Source organism: Scyliorhinus torazame, chromosome 4 (genome assembly GCF_047496885.1).
Source record: "Scyliorhinus torazame isolate Kashiwa2021f chromosome 4, sScyTor2.1, whole genome shotgun sequence".
Taxonomy (NCBI): Eukaryota; Metazoa; Chordata; class Chondrichthyes; order Carcharhiniformes; family Scyliorhinidae; genus Scyliorhinus; species Scyliorhinus torazame.
In genome coordinates this window covers 305,378,395-305,383,394 of record NC_092710.1, presented here as the reverse complement: position 1 = coordinate 305,383,394, position 5,000 = coordinate 305,378,395, and the positions used below count along the sequence as shown (strand labels likewise).

At 56.9% G+C, this 5,000-nt stretch overlaps 7 non-coding genes across 7 annotated transcripts in view; all 7 read right to left on the bottom strand.

Annotated features, from left to right (window-relative positions):
- The window catches only part of LOC140413637 (5S ribosomal RNA), a 119-nt gene extending 57 nt beyond the window's left edge, over nt 1-62 (bottom strand). The window contains exon 1 of the ribosomal RNA XR_011942799.1: nt 1-62. This exon is cut by the window's left edge and continues 57 nt beyond it. This is a non-coding gene — a ribosomal RNA (5S ribosomal RNA).
- A 694-nt stretch (nt 63-756) lies between these two features.
- LOC140412929 (5S ribosomal RNA) lies at nt 757-875 on the bottom strand. The gene has a single exon (XR_011942113.1). It is a non-coding gene; the product is annotated as a 5S ribosomal RNA (ribosomal RNA).
- Nucleotides 876-1,569: 694 nt separating this feature from the next.
- Nucleotides 1,570-1,688, bottom strand: LOC140412928 (5S ribosomal RNA). The gene has a single exon (XR_011942112.1). It is a non-coding gene; the product is annotated as a 5S ribosomal RNA (ribosomal RNA).
- Nucleotides 1,689-2,382: 694 nt separating this feature from the next.
- Nucleotides 2,383-2,501, bottom strand: LOC140412926 (5S ribosomal RNA). Its single transcript, XR_011942110.1, has one exon. It is a non-coding gene; the product is annotated as a 5S ribosomal RNA (ribosomal RNA).
- Nucleotides 2,502-3,195: 694 nt separating this feature from the next.
- Nucleotides 3,196-3,314, bottom strand: LOC140412925 (5S ribosomal RNA). The gene has a single exon (XR_011942109.1). It is a non-coding gene; the product is annotated as a 5S ribosomal RNA (ribosomal RNA).
- Nucleotides 3,315-4,008: 694 nt separating this feature from the next.
- LOC140412924 (5S ribosomal RNA) lies at nt 4,009-4,127 on the bottom strand. Its single transcript, XR_011942108.1, has one exon. It is a non-coding gene; the product is annotated as a 5S ribosomal RNA (ribosomal RNA).
- Nucleotides 4,128-4,821: 694 nt separating this feature from the next.
- On the bottom strand, nt 4,822-4,940 carry LOC140412923 (5S ribosomal RNA). Its single transcript, XR_011942107.1, has one exon. It is a non-coding gene; the product is annotated as a 5S ribosomal RNA (ribosomal RNA).
- Between the last annotated feature and the right edge of the window lie 60 nt (nt 4,941-5,000).

The following is a 5,000-nucleotide window of genomic DNA, read 5'->3' as shown; positions in this document are numbered from 1 at the left end:
AGTCTGCTTAGCTTTCGAGATCAGACGAGATCGGGCGTTTTCAGACTAGTATGGCCGTAGGCAGCTGCAGCACCGTCTTCTCGCCTATTCAAGCTGGCCACCCTAGCACCCTCGCCACTTCTTCTTTCCGGTTGTTTTCAATTTTTTCTCTCTCTTTTTCTACTTCTACTTCTACTTCTCCTACTCTTTCTCTCCTTCTCCTGCTAATTCTAGCCTATATGCCTGATACTCGCTCCCCTTCATGCCGTCCCCACCTAGCTCTCTTTTTTCTTCTCCACCTCCCCAAGGAAAACTGCAAGCCCCGCCCACCTCACACCAGCCTGCCGCCTGCACGCTGCTGCCTTTCCACATTGCAACGCTGCGCACTTCTCTCAGCACAGCCAGCACAAGGGTCAGGCAGGCAATGCAAGCCAGCTCTCTCTTCCTTCGCTTTCCACACCAGCCCCAATGCCACAACTTGCATTCATGCGGCGCCTTCAGGCTAGGAGAGAGAACGTCCTGCCGACACACTGGCTTGCGGCCACACGGGCCAGCTGGCGTGCCCATCAAAGTGCAGCACGCCAAGGCACACAACCGTGCTGCGTTGCAAAGGCCCGGCAAAGCTGCAGCAGCTGAATGGCCCGACCAAGCCGCCTGCCTGAGTTGAGCCCGCAGGCAAGTGTTGGGAGGAATGGCGAGGACGCAGAGAGCAGCAAAAGGTTGGCCTGCCTCTGGTGTGGAGAGTGCTTGGCGTGAGCAGTCTCTGCTGGCCGCAAAAGCCTACTGCACCTGGTATTCCCAGGCGGTCTCCCATCCAAGTACTAACCAGGCCTGAGTCTGCTTAGCTTCCGAGATCAGACGAGATCGGGCGTTTTCAGACTAGTATGGCCGTAGGCATCTGCACCACCGTCTTCTCGCCTATTCAATCTGGCCACCCTAGCAACCTCGCCACTTCTTCTTTCCGGTTGTTTTCAATTTTTTCTCTCTCTTTTTCTACTTCTACTTCTACTTCTCCTCCTCTTTCTCTCCTTCACCTGCTAATTCTAGCCTATATGCCTGATACTCGCTCCCCTTCATGCCGTCCCCACTTGGCTCTCTTTTTTCTTCTCCACCTCCCCAATGAAAACTGCAAGCCCCGCCCACCTCACACCAGCCTGCCGCCTGCACGCTGCTGCCTTTCCACATTGCAACGCTGCGCACTTCTCTCAGCACAGCCAGCACAAGGGTCAGGCAGGCAATGCAAGCCAGCTCTCTCTTCCTTCGCTTTCCACACCAGCCCCAATGCCACAACTTGCATTCATGCGGCGCCTTCAGGCTAGGAGAGAGAACGTCCTGCCGACACACTGGCTTGCGGCCACACGGGCCAGCTGGCGTGCCCATCAAAGTGCAGCACGCCAAGGCACACAACCGTGCTGCGTTGCAAAGGCCCGGCAAAGCTGCAGCAGCTGAATGGCCCGACCAAGCCGCCTGCCTGAGTTGAGCCCGCAGGCAAGTGTTGGGAGGAATGGCGAGGACGCAGAGAGCAGCAAAAGGTTGGCCTGCCTCTGGTGTGGAGAGTGCTTGGCGTGAGCAGTCACTGCTGGCCGCAAAAGCCTACTGCACCTGGTATTCCCAGGCGGTCTCCCATCCAAGTACTAACCAGGCCTGAGTCTGCTTAGCTTCCGAGATCAGACGAGATCGGGCGTTTTCAGACTAGTATGGCCGTAGGCAGCTGCAGCACCGTCTTCTCGCCTATTCAAGCTGGCCACCCTAGCACCCTCGCCACTTCTTCTTTCCGGTTGTTTTCAATTTTTTCTCTCTCTTTTTCTACTTCTACTTCTACTTCTCCTACTCTTTCTCTCCTTCTCCTGCTAATTCTAGCCTATATGCCTGATACTCGCTCCCCTTCATGCCGTCCCCACCTAGCTCTCTTTTTTCTTCTCCACCTCCCCAAGGAAAACTGCAAGCCCCGCCCACCTCACACCAGCCTGCCGCCTGCACGCTGCTGCCTTTCCACATTGCAACGCTGCGCACTTCTCTCAGCACAGCCAGCACAAGGGTCAGGCAGGCAATGCAAGCCAGCTCTCTCTTCCTTCGCTTTCCACACCAGCCCCAATGCCACAACTTGCATTCATGCGGCGCCTTCAGGCTAGGAGAGAGAACGTCCTGCCGACACACTGGCTTGCGGCCACACGGGCCAGCTGGCGTGCCCATCAAAGTGCAGCACGCCAAGGCACACAACCGTGCTGCGTTGCAAAGGCCCGGCAAAGCTGCAGCAGCTGAATGGCCCGACCAAGCCGCCTGCCTGAGTTGAGCCCGCAGGCAAGTGTTGGGAGGAATGGCGAGGACGCAGAGAGCAGCAAAAGGTTGGCCTGCCTCTGGTGTGGAGAGTGCTTGGCGTGAGCAGTCTCTGCTGGCCGCAAAAGCCTACTGCACCTGGTATTCCCAGGCGGTCTCCCATCCAAGTACTAACCAGGCCTGAGTCTGCTTAGCTTCCGAGATCAGACGAGATCGGGCGTTTTCAGACTAGTATGGCCGTAGGCATCTGCACCACCGTCTTCTCGCCTATTCAATCTGGCCACCCTAGCAACCTCGCCACTTCTTCTTTCCGGTTGTTTTCAATTTTTTCTCTCTCTTTTTCTACTTCTACTTCTACTTCTCCTCCTCTTTCTCTCCTTCACCTGCTAATTCTAGCCTATATGCCTGATACTCGCTCCCCTTCATGCCGTCCCCACTTGGCTCTCTTTTTTCTTCTCCACCTCCCCAATGAAAACTGCAAGCCCCGCCCACCTCACACCAGCCTGCCGCCTGCACGCTGCTGCCTTTCCACATTGCAACGCTGCGCACTTCTCTCAGCACAGCCAGCACAAGGGTCAGGCAGGCAATGCAAGCCAGCTCTCTCTTCCTTCGCTTTCCACACCAGCCCCAATGCCACAACTTGCATTCATGCGGCGCCTTCAGGCTAGGAGAGAGAACGTCCTGCCGACACACTGGCTTGCGGCCACACGGGCCAGCTGGCGTGCCCATCAAAGTGCAGCACGCCAAGGCACACAACCGTGCTGCGTTGCAAAGGCCCGGCAAAGCTGCAGCAGCTGAATGGCCCGACCAAGCCGCCTGCCTGAGTTGAGCCCGCAGGCAAGTGTTGGGAGGAATGGCGAGGACGCAGAGAGCAGCAAAAGGTTGGCCTGCCTCTGGTGTGGAGAGTGCTTGGCGTGAGCAGTCTCTGCTGGCCACAAAAGCCTACTGCACCTGGTATTCCCAGGCGGTCTCCCATCCAAGTACTAACCAGGCCTGAGTCTGCTTAGCTTCCGAGATCAGACGAGATCGGGCGTTTTCAGACTAGTATGGCCGTAGGCATCTGCACCGCCGTCTTCTCGCCTATTCAAGCTGGCCACCCTAGCAACCTCGCCACTTCTTCTTTCCGGTTGTTTTCAATTTTTTCTCTCTCTTTTTCTACTTCTACTTCTACTTCTCCTCCTCTTTCTCTCCTTCACCTGCTAATTCTAGCCTATATGCCTGATACTCGCTCCCCTTCATGCCGTCCCCACTTGGCTCTCTTTTTTCTTCTCCACCTCCCCAATGAAAACTGCAAGCCCCGCCCACCTCACACCAGCCTGCCGCCTGCACGCTGCTGCCTTTCCACATTGCAACGCTGCGCACTTCTCTCAGCACAGCCAGCACAAGGGTCAGGCAGGCAATGCAAGCCAGCTCTCTCTTCCTTCGCTTTCCACACCAGCCCCAATGCCACAACTTGCATTCATGCGGCGCCTTCAGGCTAGGAGAGAGAACGTCCTGCCGACACACTGGCTTGCGGCCACACGGGCCAGCTGGCGTGCCCATCAAAGTGCAGCACGCCAAGGCACACAACCGTGCTGCGTTGCAAAGGCCCGGCAAAGCTGCAGCAGCTGAATGGCCCGACCAAGCCGCCTGCCTGAGTTGAGCCCGCAGGCAAGTGTTGGGAGGAATGGCGAGGACGCAGAGAGCAGCAAAAGGTTGGCCTGCCTCTGGTGTGGAGAGTGCTTGGCGTGAGCAGTCACTGCTGGCCGCAAAAGCCTACTGCACCTGGTATTCCCAGGCGGTCTCCCATCCAAGTACTAACCAGGCCTGAGTCTGCTTAGCTTCCGAGATCAGACGAGATCGGGCGTTTTCAGACTAGTATGGCCGTAGGCAGCTGCAGCACCGTCTTCTCGCCTATTCAAGCTGGCCACCCTAGCACCCTCGCCACTTCTTCTTTCCGGTTGTTTTCAATTTTTTCTCTCTCTTTTTCTCCTTCTACTTCTACTTCTCCTACTCTTTCTCTCCTTCTCCTGCTAATTCTAGCCTATATGCCTGATACTCGCTCCCCTTCATGCCGTCCCCACCTAGCTCTCTTTTTTCTTCTCCACCTCCCCAAGGAAAACTGCAAGCCCCGCCCACCTCACACCAGCCTGCCGCCTGCACGCTGCTGCCTTTCCACATTGCAACGCTGCGCACTTCTCTCAGCACAGCCAGCACAAGGGTCAGGCAGGCAATGCAAGCCAGCTCTCTCTTCCTTCGCTTTCCACACCAGCCCCAATGCCACAACTTGCATTCATGCGGCGCCTTCAGGCTAGGAGAGAGAACGTCCTGCCGACACACTGGCTTGCGGCCACACGGGCCAGCTGGCGTGCCCATCAAAGTGCAGCACGCCAAGGCACACAACCGTGCTGCGTTGCAAAGGCCCGGCAAAGCTGCAGCAGCTGAATGGCCCGACCAAGCCGCCTGCCTGAGTTGAGCCCGCAGGCAAGTGTTGGGAGGAATGGCGAGGACGCAGAGAGCAGCAAAAGGTTGGCCTGCCTCTGGTGTGGAGAGTGCTTGGCGTGAGCAGTCTCTGCTGGCCGCAAAAGCCTACTGCACCTGGTATTCCCAGGCGGTCTCCCATCCAAGTACTAACCAGGCCTGAGTCTGCTTAGCTTCCGAGATCAGACGAGATCGGGCGTTTTCAGACTAGTATGGCCGTAGGCATCTGCATCACCGTCTTCTCGCCTATTCAATCTGGCCACCCTAGCAACCTCGCCACTTCT